We start from the raw sequence: 16344 nt of genomic DNA, 5'->3' as shown, positions 1-16344 counted from the left end.
TTCAGCTATAGCCATCATTTGGGCTATCTTTATCGCTAAAACTGGATTCCATTCAGGAACTATGTAGGAAATCTTCTTTTTTCCCTTGAACTTGGGACTCTCAAGCTCAGTCTTATCCTTGAACTCTTCCTGGCTTAGGAAACCTTCCCTCTTTGGCTAGAAAGTAAGATTCTAGGCTCATATTGCCTAGGAACCCAAACTCCTTTGTCCTCTGTGCTAGATGTCGGGATTAACAGGTATTGTCCATGAACTATCCTTTCTGGTCATTCTGGCAAGTACTTATCTGTTTCTACCACATGCTTTTTGGGAACTTGATCAATACTCTGGTTGCTTCCATCTCTTGGGCTGAGTCAGGTTAATCTTCACAACTCTACTTTCTGTTCTGTGCTGAGGAATCTGTGGGTGAGGGCATGTCACTGCTATGGCTCTAAGACAACTATTTCCAGTTGTCAAGGGGGTTGGGGCAAGGCTGCACTCAGGCCCAAATTTTGTTTATCCAAGATCCAGGTTTGCTGTGATGTATATTGGTACAATGTCCAAACAAGGGAAAGATAAAATGGGAAAAGGAAAAAAAGAAAAGAGACAATAACCTGCCTTTAACTGTTCAGTGCAAAGGAGTAGATTCTATGTCAACAAGTTGTTTTCTTGAGTCCCAGCAAGCTGTGCTTCTTGGGTGTCCCTCCAGTTAAAAACTAATCATAAATTCCTGTGTCATCTCAATTAGTATTTTGGAATTTTAAATGCAGGAAATCCATAAGCCATTAAGAGCATGGGAAGAAAATCCTGACCAAACTAAAGTCAGAATGATGCTTAAAGTTTGAATAAGTCCCTTTTTAATAATTAAGCACATAAAACTGTACTACTTGATATATTTATCCATGAATTTTTTGTGAAATTCTGATTGACGGGTATCATTTGGAAATCTTTTGTCCTTTTTCAGCTCATCTAATCCTTTGGCACAGTTCTTTTTTTTTGGCAGGGGGTAAGGCAGGGCAATTGAGGTTAAGTGACTTGCCCAAGGTCACAGAGCTAGTAAATGTGTCAAGTGTCTGAGGCCAGATTTGAATTCAGGTACTCCTGACTCTAGGGCCAGTGCTCTACTCACTGCACCACCTAGCTGCCCCTTTGGCACAGTTCTTAAAGGCAGCAGCATCATCATCCCACCTTCTCTTTACTTTGAAGTTGGCCAGAGGCTGAGAGGTACCAGTAAGATTAAGAAGAGGGTTTCCACTGAGGATATTTTCCATCCGAACTCTCTCTTCTTCAGCCTTTTGTTCTTGTTCCTTCTGGGCTTGTTCTTTAGCACTTTCCTTTTTTATTTTTTCTAGTTCTGCCAGTAAAGCTGCAGTGTCATCATCATCACTTTCTTCCTCAAAATCCTCACACTCATCGTCTTCATCTGTTAGGGGATCATCTGCATCAAGTTTGGCTGCAGGAATCTGATCTAATCAAGGTTTCTTAGACACAGAGGATGAGATTGTGTGCTCTCTAGGCAGACTACTTCTGTATTTTCTCTTGCAGCAATGCTGTCTCTCTCTTCTAATTCCCACAGGTTGTGAACCTCTTCTGGAGCATCATGATTGTCTGTCTGTATTTAATTTTTTGTGTGATAAGGTAGATCTCTGCTTGAATACTGCTTGGAAAGCTGACTCAGATCACCTTCACCTTTTTCCTCTTCCACCTCTTGAGGGTTCAAACATAGGCTTTGTTACTATTGTCAAATTCAATGTTCAGGTGAGTTAGGGTCTCACAGGCTTCCGATATTACTCCAGCACCATTACTCCTTCCTCTGCATATTTCATTTTGCATCAGTTCATTTAAGTCCTTCCAAATTTTTCTGAAATTATCCTGCTTGTTGTTTCTTATAGCACAATAATATTCCACAAAATCATATATCACAGTTTTTTTAGCCATTCCCCAATTGATGGGAATCCCTTGATTTCTGATTCTTAGCCATCACAAAAAGAGTTGCTATAAGTATTTTGTACAAAGAGGCCCTTTTACCTTTTTCTTAAAGACATACACATTTTAAAATCAGATTTTAAGTGCTCTTTGAGCCAGAAACAATGGCAGAAAAGCAGGAAAGATTTGAAAGCTAAAGGTTGATCTTGTTATATATTTTAAAAAGTAATTTGTCTGTTATGGAGACCTGGAGTTTTATTCACAATCTTCCTTTCCAATTCTTGTAGGCATATGCAAATGCCCACTTTATTAGGGATTTATTGAATTCAGATTAAAAATAAATATTTATTTAAAAATCAGAATTGAGCTCCTTTCTCAAAAATGTTCCATTAATACCTCTACTTCATAAGTTTTTTGGCATGAGCATTGCATGCTACCCAAGGCATTTTCTGCATTTATCGATGTAACCATATGGGTTGTAGCACCTTATGAAATATAACTATGTTAATTGTTTTTAAATCTCTAATGATCTTTGTAGTCACTAGCACAAACTTCATGTTGTCATTGTAAATAACTTTTATGATACATTTCTTTGGGCTTTTTAATTAGGATTTTATTATAAATTTTGTTTTCATCAATATTCCTTAATGACATTTTTAAATAATATTTTTGTTTTTTTAACATTTATTTTTAGTTCTCAGCATTCACTTTTATAAGTTTTTGAGTTTTTCCTCTCCCCTCTCCTGAAGATAGGGTGCAATCTGATATTGATCATACATGTACAATCATATTCAACATATTTCCACATTAGTCATGTTGTAAAGAAGAATTAGAACCAAAGGGGAAAACCACGAGAAAGAAGAAACAAAAAAAGAGAAGATACTGTCAGTTCTTCCTCTTGCCCCTCATTTGTGCAAAATAATTACTCTTTTTACCTTTTCCTAGACAGTACTACTTTTCAGAATCACATCATATTCAGCTCTACCCCAATCTTTTCTTTTGAATGAACCAATTACTAATTACAATCTTAGAATACAGTTTACACTTCCTTGTATAAAAAGTAAACAGGCTGTTTTTTTGAGTCCCTCGTAATTAGTCTTTGATATTTGTCTCATAGTTCTCTTGGATCTTGCATGTCAAATTTTCTATTAAGCTCAGGTCTTTTGGCAACAAAATCCTTAAAGTCTGATAATTCATTGATGTCCATTTTTTTCATTCAGGATTATGCTTAACTTTGCTGGGTGTGGTATTTTTGGCCACAACCCCAGTTATTTTGTTCTTCAATATATAATGTTTCAAGACTTGGGATCTTTTAATGTCACTGCTGCTAGGTCTTGTGTGATTCTAATTGCTGTTTCACCATATTGGATTTGTTTTTTTCCTTGTTTCTCATAATATTTTCTCCTTGAGCTGGGTGTTTTGGAATTTAGCTGTGATGTTCCTGTAGATTTTCCTTGTAGTATCTTTTCCAGGTGGTGATCAGTGGATTTTTTTCTATTTCTAATTTTTTCTCTTGTTCTAACACTTCAGAACAACTTTTTTAGTTATTTCTTGTATTATTGTATCAAGATTCTTTTTTTGATGGTAGCTTTCAGGTAGTCTGATTATTCTATTTTCTCTTCTTTATCTGTTATCCAAATCAGTTGTTTTTCTTATGAGATGTTTCACATTCTCTTCTATTTTTTCATTCTTTATATTTTGTTTTATTACTTCTTGGTCTCTTACAGCTTTGCTGGTTTTCCCTTGCCCAATTCTAGTTTTCAAGGAGTCATTTTCTTCTTTAAGATTCTGAATCTCCTTTTCTAGTTGGTTAACTTTCTTTTCATGTTCTTCTTGTTTTCTTGTTTTAAGTTCTTCCACCAATTCTTTTTGGACAGGTGACCATTTGGAATTACTCTTTGGGGGTAGTAGAGGCTTTATTTTGCTTCAATGTCTTCCTCTGAAGATGAACCACACTCCTATCTATTCCCACAGTAACTTTCTATAGTTGAATTCTTTCTTCTTTGCCTCTCTCTGTCACTTATTACATTTGTGTGCTTGGACAAGCCACTATTTCTACATTCTACCTCCATGCAAGATGAAGAACATAGAGGAAATGACCTCTAAGATTCCTTCCAGTTCAGACAGTCTTGGAAACAGGAAGAACCATGTTTAGAAATGACCAGTTTATGAACACAATCTCTGATTTGCTCAAATCATCAATGACCATTGAGCACTGGCATAAAGAAGGAGACACTATGGGTAGGGCAAGTCCAAGATACTACAGGTAGGGCAGAAAAAGAAAAAGAGGACAGTTATCTGGTATGACAGAAGGGTTTGGGGTGTCCATTCTTCAATTAGAATAGTAAAATCATAAAGACATGGATGGGACCTCAAGGGACACATAGGAGAAAATTATACCACACAATCCATTCCACAATATACTTGGCAAGTACGCATCTAGCCTTCCTTTGAAGACTTCCATGGAAGGGAAACCTCTCAGTTTTCTGAGGGAGCATATTCCACTGTGCAGTAGCTCTCATTGTGAGGAACTTTTCTTTTATTGAGCCAAAATATGTCTGTTTTCGAGTTCTACCCAATGCCCTAATTTTGCCCTCTAAATCCTTGCAGAATAAATCCCATTTCTCTCTCACCTACATCCCTTTAAGTATGTGAAGATAGTTATGCCAGCCCCACCATACTTCCTCTTCTCTAGGCTAGGAAATATTAGTTCCTTCAGCTGATCTTCATAGACCCTTCACCATCCTGGTTGTTCTTTCTTGGATCCTCTCTAGATATCAATGTCCTTTCTAAATTGTGATACCTAGAACTGAACACCAAACTTCAAATGTGGTCTGAACATGACTGAGGATGGTGGGATGATCTTCGTAGTGGAAGGTATGACTCCTGTCATGACTTTTTTAGCTGTCACATTATTGCTGACTCATACCGGGTTCACAATCCACTAAAAGCTCAGATAATCTTCAAATCAATTTTTCTCTAGTGAGAACTCTTCTATCTTGTCCTCGTATAGTTGGTTTCCTGAATGATGGTTCCAGAAGCCAACCTATGAGAATCTGAAGAGGTACAACTGTCGGTTATCCATTGCCTTCCTCTTAATGATCTCCTGATTATCATTGTCCTTCCTAAAATGTTATCACAATGCACCAAGCAGGTAGAGAACAGAGCCTGGAGCTTGTCTGAGTTCCAGAAATTTTAGTCAGCAAGGGAGAAGGATCAGGATGCAAAGAGAAAGAAGATATTGTGGTCACAGTGAATGCTTCTTTTTGGCTATAATACTGTAGTCTTTTGCTAAGATTTAAGTGAAGTTTTTACATCAATATTCATTAATGATATTGGTCTATAATTCTCTTTCTTTACTTTATCTCTCACAATTTTATGTATTAGGACCATAATTGTCTGATAGAGGAGTTTCACAAGATGTTTCTTTTTCAATTATTAAAAATAATTTTTGTAGAATAGCTATTCATTTTTTCCTTAAGTGTTTAGTAGAATTTACCTCTTAATTCATTTTGACCAGGTTTCCCCCCTTAGCACTTTCCTTATGGTATAATTTTCCTCTCTGAGATTGGATTACTTATTTTGTCTGTCTCATGTTTCATTAATCTGGAAATTTTATCTTTTGGAGGGAGATAATCATACATTTTCTTTAAATTCTTACTTTTTCTATCATATAAATGCATAGAGTAAGTTCCAATAATTCTTTTTATCAGAAAAGAATTCTGTTGTGAATCCACCTTCTCCTACATGAATTCACCTTGTTCATTTTTAGTTTGGTAATTTCATTTTCTGCTTTCTTTTTTAAAAAAATCAGATTAGCTAGGGTTTTTTTTATCATATTAGAGTTTTCAAAGTACAGGTTTTTAGTTTTATCATTTATGTTTTTCTCCTTTATCTACCTTTCTTCTAATTTTCAAAATTCTTTTGTGATGATTTTGAAGTCATCAACTTATTGATTCTCTTCTTTTTAAAATTGTACACTCAGTTCATTGATCCTTTGTTTGTCTATTTTATTAACACCTGTTTTAGATATATAATTTTTCCTTTGAGCACCACTTTAACTCTATCCCTCAATTTTGGCATTTCATCATAATCATTCTCTTTTCGCAGTCATTAACTGTTTTTGTATTCCATCTTTGGCATACGCATTGATCAGGGAAACATTATTAAACCACCACTTAGGGTAATCAATCTCATTTGCTGGTGTTCCCTCAAGTATTTTCTAAATTCAGGCCAGGGTACTAGACTTGGAGTTAGGAAGACCTGAGTTCAAATCTTCACTCAGAAACTTCCTAGCTGTGTGACCCTGTACAAGTCACTTAACCTTTTTCAGTCTCATTTTCTTCTTCTATAAAATATGAATAATAATAGGACAAAATTCAAAGTTATGAGGATCAAATAAGATAACATGTAAAGTGCTTTGTAATAAGTAAAATGCAGTATAAATGCTGCCTCTTATTATTATCATCACTAAGTGGGTGATAGAATAAAACACAAAGTGAACCATTTTAACTTTCTTAAATGTAAACAAGTTAAATTCCATAATAAAAAAGGGATACAAAAATGGAAACACATTTAAAGCACACATACTAAGTGAAAAATGAAGAGATTGAACAAAAATCGATTTTATTTCAGGTGACTCCAAAAGAATAGGAGTTGTCATTATGATCTAAAATAAAACAACAATAAAGTTGAAAAAGTCCAGAGAGATGAACAAAAGAAACTGCAGATTGCTTAAATTTGCTAATTATCATTCTACGAAAATGACTCCCAGGTGAATATTTATCCAGCTCTTTCTCCTGAACTCCAGACCCACATCATCTGACCGTCTATTGGATACCAGAAATAGCTAGCTAGCTAGCTTGATAGTAGATACAGATAGGTAGATAGATAGATTCCACTGTGACCTCAACATTTCCAAAATTCAGTTCATTATGGTATCACTTCCTTCTTTTCTGAATTTCACTACTTTTATTGAAAGTGCCACCCTCTTTCCGGCCTCAGAAGTTCATAACCACAGTCATCCTAGGATACTCACTCTCCTTATCCTATATATGTGCTTGTTTCCCAAATCTTGCTATTTCTACCTCCACGAGAACCTTTGCATTCCTTCTCTCCTCACTACTCATACATCCACCACCATAGTTCAAAACTTATAACCTCTCAACAAATTTATTATAATGGTCTTCTAATTTCTCCCCCAGCCTCAAGTATCTTCTTACTCCCACACACCCTCCATATAGCTATTGAAATGATTTTCCTTAAGTACAGATCTGATCATGTCACTTTCAGTCATTAAAATCCATTGGCTTCCTTTTAATTCTAGGAAAAGAATTTAAATTCTGACTTTTAATTTTTGAATCACTCAAGTTCTTGGGCCCTAACTTATCTTTTCAGTCTAATTACATATTTTCATATACATGCAATTCATGAATGTGATGTAATCAAAATTTGCTTCACGTAGTGCTCCCTTACAATATCCCTCATGCCTAGAATGCGCTTCTTCCTCAACTCCAACTCATAGAATTCCTTTCCTTCTGCCAGATCAAGCCATACATCACCATCTACATGAAAAATTTTCTGATGCTTCTTAAATTCTACTGCCCACCCTCTCTAAACTACCTTGTATTTATTCTATCTATTCTCCAATATGTATGTCTTTTTGGTAGAATGTAAGTTTCTTGACATCAGGGACTGATTCAATTTTGTCTTTGTATCCTAGCATACTGCCAAGTACACAGTAATTATGTAATAAATGATTTTGACTGACTTTCTTAATATCCTTTGCATAATATAGCTACTGAAACTGGGTCTATGAATTTTCATAATAACCCCACTTCTTCACTTTTCTTTGGGATATGTATGGTTCCTTGCATTAAGACAGCAGCCTTCACATGTTATTCCTTAAGGCATCAGGTCAAGAAATATTTCCACATATGTACATATGAGACTTTTGAAAACTTGGGTGACTGGTTTTCATTTGTTGTCCAGAAATTAGACTATGGAAGGCAATGAGATTCGGATGGTAATAGGTCAAGATCCCATTAGAAGAAGTGGCACCTAGCTCTCACATCTAAGCAGACTATAAAGGATGATAAAGATCATTAGTGTCAAACTCAAATAAGAATGGGGCCTGCTAAAATGTGCCTACAGATCTCTGTGGACTACATATTGACTAAGAAAACCACATATTCATATTATCTATGTTTTATTGTGTTTTTATTTATGTTGTTAAATATTTCCCAATTACCTTTAAAATTGGTTCAGGCCATATTTGGGAGTATTATGGGATAAGTGTTCTAGAGGCCACATGTTTGACATCTCTGGTCAATACTTATCTAGAGAAGTAAATGAGTCACCAGCACTAAAATTAGATATATAATTGGCAGAACACTCAGAACTGGAAAGGATATCAGAAGTTATCTAATCCAACATATACTTAAGTAGGAATCCCTTATAGATTATAGGATACAACTCTGGGAAGGGGATTTATCTCATTATGCTGATAAGAACGCTTATCAAAGTATAGGTATATAAGCCCAAAGTATAGAAGCATATCACTCAAAGTCAATAAGCAGCAGAACTAGAATATGAACCAAGTACATCTGTCTCCAAATCCAGGTCAATTTCCACAATAAGAAGTATGCATTTACCCTGAGCTTGAAGATATCCAGTAGAAAGGAATACGTTGCCTGATGAGGTGCACCATTCAAACATGGAAGGGATCTCAGTCATCAACCACTGTACTAGTGGAAGAATCTATCTATACTGTCCCATATGAATATTCCTTGATTCTGTTATGGCACTTACAATAAGGGCGCCTCATTTCTTTACAGGGAAGTCGATGTGTAGATTTGTAGATTCTTCATAGTAAGAGCCCAAAGGGACTTCGGAGTGAATCTAGCTCAAGCCCCATTCAAACCATGGTGATTGTCTACAGTAATCCACATAAATACTCACCTAATGTTCTCTTGAAAATCACTAGCTTTGAGTAACTTACTATCCCATAAGACAGCCAATTTCATTGTTGGATAGGCCTCATTGTTAGGAAGCTTTCTGCCAAGGTTCCCTGTTGACCTATAGGGAGCATGAGATATTCCAGAAATGAAAAGACAATTGTATAATTTGCTAATGAAGAGCTATGAGGATTCTAGTCATCATAAATATTCCCCTACCTGCTGCTGCGCCCAGGGAAGCTATCAGTTCTGGGATGGAGGTAGTATACTTGTGCCTCACTGAGACATCACTCCCCAAACCTGAGGTCGTCTCTCTACCTTCTCTCTGAGGGAGAGCTAGCGTCTTGCTTCCTCACAACAATCTAGGACAGAAGCGAGATCAGTCAAACGTGGCTTCTTGGTGATGCCCAGTAAGTGCTATGAGGGAAGGAGAGACAACATGAAAGGACAGGAGGCAAAGGCAAGAGATACCTTTTTCTTCCTCAGAAATCCATAAAGATCATGCAAAGGCCGACAAAATCCAAATCATGGTCCAATCTATCTCAGAGTCCCGGCCAGTCTGATTCAGCCTTGGGTCTGGCTCAAAGTCCAGAGAGCCCTTTGGCCTAAGGATGGAAGGGTGGGGAAAGTGCTGGAGAAAGAGCCAGAGACTCAGAATCAAGAAAAATTGATTTGAGTCCTAGCTCTGCTATGACTACCTGTATGAATGTGAGCAATTGAATTCTCTTGGGTTTTAAAAATTTTTATCTTTTGAGGCAATTGGGGTTAAGTGATTTGCCCAGTGTCACACAGCTATTAAGTGTCTGAGGCCAGATTGGAACTCAGGGCCTCCAGACTCCAGGGCCAGTGCCCAATCTACTGTACCACCCAGCTGACCCAAATTTATTCCCTTCTATACACTGATACCATGAAATGGGAGGTACTTGCCTTATGTATTGCATATTTTTTATATGTTTTCATATATGTTTGTGCAAATTTCTGGTAAACTTAAATCACCAAAGAAATCTTAGCTGTTGTTGTTATTATGATAGCAAAGAACAGAGCCCAGTGAAGACCAGTGGTCTTAAATAAACCTATTCAGGAGTCCAAGGAGGCTCTTTGACCAGGAAGACATACAGGATTCCAATTGTGATGCCTAGAAGACAGAAACTCTCCTGTCTTGTTCCCAGAGACTGAGACTAGGATCATGGTTAATTCTTGCCACAGAAACATTCTGACTCTACAAAGGTGGGAGAGGTTCTATAGCTTAAGCTTTGCATTGCTCACAGGACTGACTCAGAATATGTGGGAGAAGGGGTCAAAGAAGTGTGTAAGATTATTTCCTATAAGTAAAAGGAGGACAAGAAAATATGAGATTGGGGGAGGATTGGAATTCCACTGTCAAACAGAAAGTTGTTAGAATGACTCAGACCCAAGCTATTATTCATGAGCTAGGGAAGGACTGGGAAAGAGGATTGGGTGTATATGTGAGAGCTGAGGATGAACAGGAACTCTCAGGTGTCCTGGAGAAGAAAAGTCAAAATCACTTTTTTTATGAGTATGGTTTTTGGACTTCATGGTTCCAATGTACTGCAATAGACCGAGTCAGATGATTTGGATTATAATCCTAGCTTTGTCCCTGACTCATTTTCCCCCCAAACCTGGGACAATTTACTTTTTGTCCTGTGCAGTTATTATTTATGATTTCTTGAAATATAGCTCTGAAAAAACAGATTTTTAAAAAGCCCATTGTGTTTCAAATGGAGATGCTTGACTATGCCTTTAAACCCAAACCCAAGTCCAAATTCTGACTTTCATTGAATGGCCAATAATAACATCCAGCCCAAGCCTCTGTGGCTCATGTTTTGGGTTTTGATGCCTTAGAATGAGTGTAAATATCAATTGTTTTCTGTTCTGGTCAGAAACTTTGAGGATATTCTCTTCCAAAAATGATATTTTTGTGGTGGTAAATTAGGACATCTTTTGTCTTAATTCTTATGTAGCCCTTAGTCATGAAATGGGATTTTCTTCAGACAAACTGAGACCTGGCAAAGACCTTAATTTAGAAAGGCTAAGGTCACCACTGCATTCTGGGCCATCACAATTCATCTTGACTTTTGTCTTGCCACTGGCCTTTGATGAGCCTGGAGGAGAGAGTGAGGCTGAGGACTTTGTGCAGTTCTGCCTCATTTCAATCCAATTAATGGGCAAGTGAAGATATCTTCATGATGTCATTGCTCCTCTTCAAGAACGAAGGTTGAACAACAATTTTGTGACTTTGGACAAGTAATTTTCCTCCCCCACCTGATCTCAGTTTCTTTATAAAATGGGGGTATTAGATAAGGTAGATCAGACATTCTATATTCTTTTTGACATTGTATGTTCTAAGGTCTTTCCCAGCTCTGATAATCTATTTGTGCTTTAAGGCCGTTTTACACTGTAGAGTTGTTTTTCATTGGGTGAACTTTTCTTTCCTATACCCACATTGCCTATTCTAGCCAAGGATTCTCACTGATTACCATATTCACAACCTAGGTGGAGCACACTGGGTGTTGCTTTGCCTTTTGGATGAGATTGGTGCTTACTCTGCCCTCCATTATAGAAGATGGCACAGAGTTCAGTCACAGAAGCACTGAAGTACCTCTTGCTGCATTCCTTAAAGAGTACAAACCTGTAGACACCTTTGTTAGTATATTGTGTCTCCCTCACAGTCAGTCAACAAGCAATTATTAAATGTGCTTACTATGTGCTATGCATAGTCACCTTTGTCATCAAGGACTTGTCACTTCCGAACCTCAGTTTCTTTTTGTGATGAGGCTAGATAATCTCTGTTTCTTTCAAATCTAAAAGTATTACCCCATCATCTTGTAATACTGTCTGGAAGGTTTATACATCTACTAATAGGTCAGGCAATAAGCATTCAGTAAGTGCCTACTGTGTGCTAGGCACTAGTGCTGTGCATACAAAGAAAGGTAAAAGACATTTCTTATCCTTGAGGGGCTCATAATATAAAGATGCATGCAAGAAATAACTATGCAGAAAACATGCTATCTACAGAATAAATAGTAAATAATCAAAAGGAGAGCAATTGGATTAAGAGGAATTGGGAAAGGCTTCCTGTAGAAGGTGCAATTTTCACTGTCCCTGGCTTCCTGGAAACTGGAATTTGATATCTAGAAGAATAGTATATTCTCTGTGCCTTCAGTCCTATATTTTCAATCATCTCCCCAAGGAGAATATTCTCTCTGACAATTTCTGATCTTTTTAATTTGCTGTTTTCCCCCATACTTATTGATACCCACTGGTATCCTCTTTGTTCTTTGAACTCAGGCCAACAATAGCACCAAAGTTCTCTCTTATTGTTTGAAAGTAAAAGCATATAAATTCCTTGTGTTCTTCCATTACTAACAGGTCCAGGAATTTATCAGTGAGGCTATGCCCTCCATGGCCATAGATGATAATCCCTCTATGAGTAATATACACTTTTGAGGAACTGCTGTGGCCAAAAAGATTCCCCACCCAGTAGCCAACCTGGTGATTATCTGCTTCAAATTTAGCTAATATAGTCTTTAGATTATAGACATAGTTTGTCAATGGATCTCTATAGCTAGGATTCTATAATAAAGATGTTTATATAGGAGTTGTAAATAAGTACTGCATGGTATATGTAGCAATTTCAAGTTTGATTCAATTTAGGTGGGACATTTCACCATAAATTAATGCCACCTCTCTCCCCATTACATCTATCTACTATATTGTCTTTTTCTACCCTTTGTTACCTTGCCCATTCCTTCCTTATCTTGTTGTCTCAGTATCTTTTTTTATCTCTATAAGTAAGAACTGTGCTAGGTAGATAATGTTTGAGGCTCCTTCAAGATATATAAAATTTATGAATTTATGAAAGAGATGCCTCAGAAAATTGCTGCAAATGCTCAAAGAAGAGTATGCACTTAACAGAGATGTCACTGGAGGATGTTATTGCATTGGATGGACATTTGGCTAGATGATCTGGACCTGAGAGGCTGAGATTCAATGAAGCTGCAAACAGTGAGACTTGTCCCTGATATAAATAAAAATTTTCTAGAGCTGTCCAGAGATGGTGTGACTTGTGAGGTAGTGTATTCACCACTACAGGAGATCTTAAAGCGGAAGATTCCTAACTCATTTTCTGAGAGGTCGCAAGGGGGATTTCTTGTCTTGGTAGAGATTGAATTTAATAACTACTTAACACTTTTCCAATTCTGAGATGCTCTGAGTCTTTGTATAGGAATAGTTCAGATTTCTGATCATGGTGCTGAATTTACTCCATGAATATGACATACCACAAGTTCCAAATTAACACAATATCTCTTCCTTGAAGTTGTTGCTGTCTTAATAAGATGGCAACACAACCTCTTGTGGAGGCTTGAAAGACCAACGTTGCCTCTAGAACCCTGAATGGAAACCCTACTCTTTTCTGTTTGCCATTTATGCCACTATTTTTCAGTATGTTGAGGGGTTTTCTCTAGAGGCTTCAAGAGTACACATTGATGGTAGTGAGAGTTTGTTCTAAGATAATTAAAATGGGAATAAAGAAGAAAAAGTGGATGGTAGATGTTTTGGACATAAAATCAAAAGTACTTGGAATTTGATTGGATGTAGGAAGTGAGAGAATTGAAATACCTAAAGATAACAAGATTTTGAGCCTTAAAAGCTGGATTAGAAAAACTGGATGAATATCGATTCCATAGATAAGTGGCTATTTTTAATCTCTTCTGAAAGTACTTGAGGGATAGGAAACTTACTGTCTCCCCAGGTATGCCATTTTATTTTTGCATAAATCTGATTGTTGGGGGATTTTCCCTTATCTTGAGTCAAAACCTGCATTCTTGTAACAACATACATTGATATTTTTCTGTATTCTGAAAACATCAGTATAGTGAATATGTTGAACAAATCTTATTGGAAAATATTTCTCTTGTATGAGTTCAAGCTTTTCAGATGCCAGAGTTCTTGGGTTTTGCCCCTATTTTAGACCAATAATTACCAAAGTGTGTTCTGGATATAGCTGGGGATCCCCAAGACCCTTTCAGAAGGTCTGCAAGGTCAAAAATATTTATGTAATAATACCAAGATATTACTAGCCTTTCTCATTCTTTCATGTTTGCAGAAGTCTTTTCCAAAGTATATATGACCTTTGAATTAAGATATAGCTGTAAATACGAAGACTCAGTATCTCATCTGCTGAATTGTACAAATAGATAAATCTGCAGATGTTGCTAGACATGCTGTTTTGCTTATATTCATCTGGCATCAACATCAACTAATAATTGAACAATGACTTTATATGAATGTCTGGCAACAAACAAAATTGGTGCTGAAATATGTAACATGTTGAAAAACTTTTTTGAATCTCATTGAGTTATCCTGGAGTAAATCATTGATGTTTTCACTGGTGATACAAAATTAATTTAAAATTCACATTTGCAAAAATGTAAAATGATGCTATTCTTATCCATAAATTTTTGTTTGGGAGAATATAGTTATTATTTTTTTTTACTAGAATATGTTATTTAAGTTAATATGTAGTGGGTTTTTGTTGTTCAGTCACTTCAGGTACATCCGATCCTCCATGACTCCTTTTGAGGTTTTCTTGGCAAACATACTACAATGGCTTGCAATTTCCTTCTCTAGATCATTTTACAGATGAGGAAACTGAGGCAAACAGGCTTAAATGATTTGCCCAGGGTCACATAGCTAATGAGTGTCTGAAGCTAGATTTGAACTCAGATCTTTCTGACTCCAGGCCTAGCACTTTATCCGCTTTGCCACTTAGCCACCTTGTAATGGGTTTATTATAAGTAATTGAATTAATAAATATTTTAAATATTTAATAATCTCAATTACTAACACAGAAAATATTGATAGATATGAATCAAAAGCTTTTTTAGGGTTGTCAATAATTTTTAAGAACATAAAGGGGTCCTGAAACCAAAGTGTTTGAAGACTATTGCCTTAGACCATACTTGTCTTGATTTGTTCCCCTGGACCAAACACTGAAGCAATGCTGATATTGACTTCTGGATCTTGGGTTTACCTCTTCCCTCTGGCACTTGCCTAACTTTTTGCCTTGAGACAGTGAATAAAATTGCCTCAAATGACCTGCTCTCTCATCTCTCAGTCCTGGAATTGTTGTCACTGCAGGGCAAGCTGCCCACCCCCTACTTTTCTGTCCCTCTCTCCCATAACTGGGATTCCTCTGCAGATTATTGAAATTGGTTCTGCTCAGACACTAAAATTTTTTATTTATTATTTATTTTTTTAACATTCTTTTCTTTTTAAATTTTGAATTCCAAACTATCTCACTCCCACAGCCACTGAGAAGGAAAGCAATATTATTTCAGCTTTACACATCTCATATTAGTTATATTTTTTAAAAATGCAAGAAAAATAGAGAACATTAAACTTCAGTTTGTACTCAGTTCATCAGTTTTCCCTCTATAGAGGTGTGTAACATTTTTCATCATGAATCCTTTGGAATTGTCCTGTATTATTGTATTGATCAGAGCAGCCAAGTGTTTCTCAGTTGGTCATCTGTGGTTATACGTATTTTTTTTAAAAAATAAAATAACAACAGAACCAACTAAACTTGATTAGCAGCTATTTACATTTAAAATAAAAATTTCAACGTATAAAGTATCATAGTAATTTTTTATTCACTTCCTCAATGTCCTTATCAGGATTCTTTGTCCATTCTTTTATATTCACTTTTCTTTTAGAATGTTCATAACTAGCGTGTTCTGGGCTCATGGCTCTGCCTTTTGATCACTTGAGCTTTTCAGATGCCAGAGTTCTTGGATTTTGCCCCTTTTTTAAACCAATAATTACCAAAGTGCATTCTGGATATAGCTGGGGATCCCCAAGACCCTTTCAGAAGGTCTGCAAGGTCAAAAATTTCATAACGGTATTTCATAAGGGTATTTCTATAATAGTTAATATTCTTTAAAATTGATTTAAATTGCATTACATTTTGTAGCAACAGTAATGTATAACAAACTAATTATTCCCACATTGCAGACTTGTCTCAATGTTTTTTTCTTTCATTTACATGTAATTTTGGTATGAGAGTCCTTGAACCAATGCATTTTTAATGCTTTCATGATATAGTCCAAAATGGAGTTATTGGATCAGAGAGTGTTTATTTTTGACCTTTTATTATTCAATGACAGATTTCTGTTCAGAAAGATTTTAGAACTTTGCAATTCCATCTTCACTGAATGAGTGTACCTATCCCTGCCCCTCCTGCCCGGCAAACAATCAGTGCTGGGTTTTGTTTCTTTTGATTATTTTCACCCAATTTCATGGGTGATATATCTTTAAAATATTTTTTGCATCTTTTTGATTTTTAGTAAAATTGAGCATTATTTCAATGATTAGATTTTGAAAACTGATCACATCTTTTGAGCATTTATCCGTTGGTGATCAAATTTCCTCTGTGATTTTAAAAACTGAATTCCTTATATATTTT

The 16344-nt window shown here is 36.3% G+C and overlaps 1 protein-coding gene and 1 pseudogene across 1 annotated transcript in view; both read right to left on the bottom strand.

Moving 5' to 3' along the window:
• Window positions 1-16344, bottom strand: part of LOC118830320 (olfactory receptor 7A17-like) — a 57592-nt gene that overhangs the window by 10238 nt on the left and 31010 nt on the right. The window lies entirely within an intron of this gene.
• Window positions 860-1715, bottom strand: LOC118847612 (annotated as a pseudogene).

Source organism: Trichosurus vulpecula, chromosome 1, assembly GCF_011100635.1.
Source record: "Trichosurus vulpecula isolate mTriVul1 chromosome 1, mTriVul1.pri, whole genome shotgun sequence".
Lineage (NCBI taxonomy): Eukaryota > Metazoa > Chordata > Mammalia > Diprotodontia > Phalangeridae > Trichosurus > Trichosurus vulpecula.
This window is presented reverse-complemented; position numbering and strand designations above follow the sequence as displayed.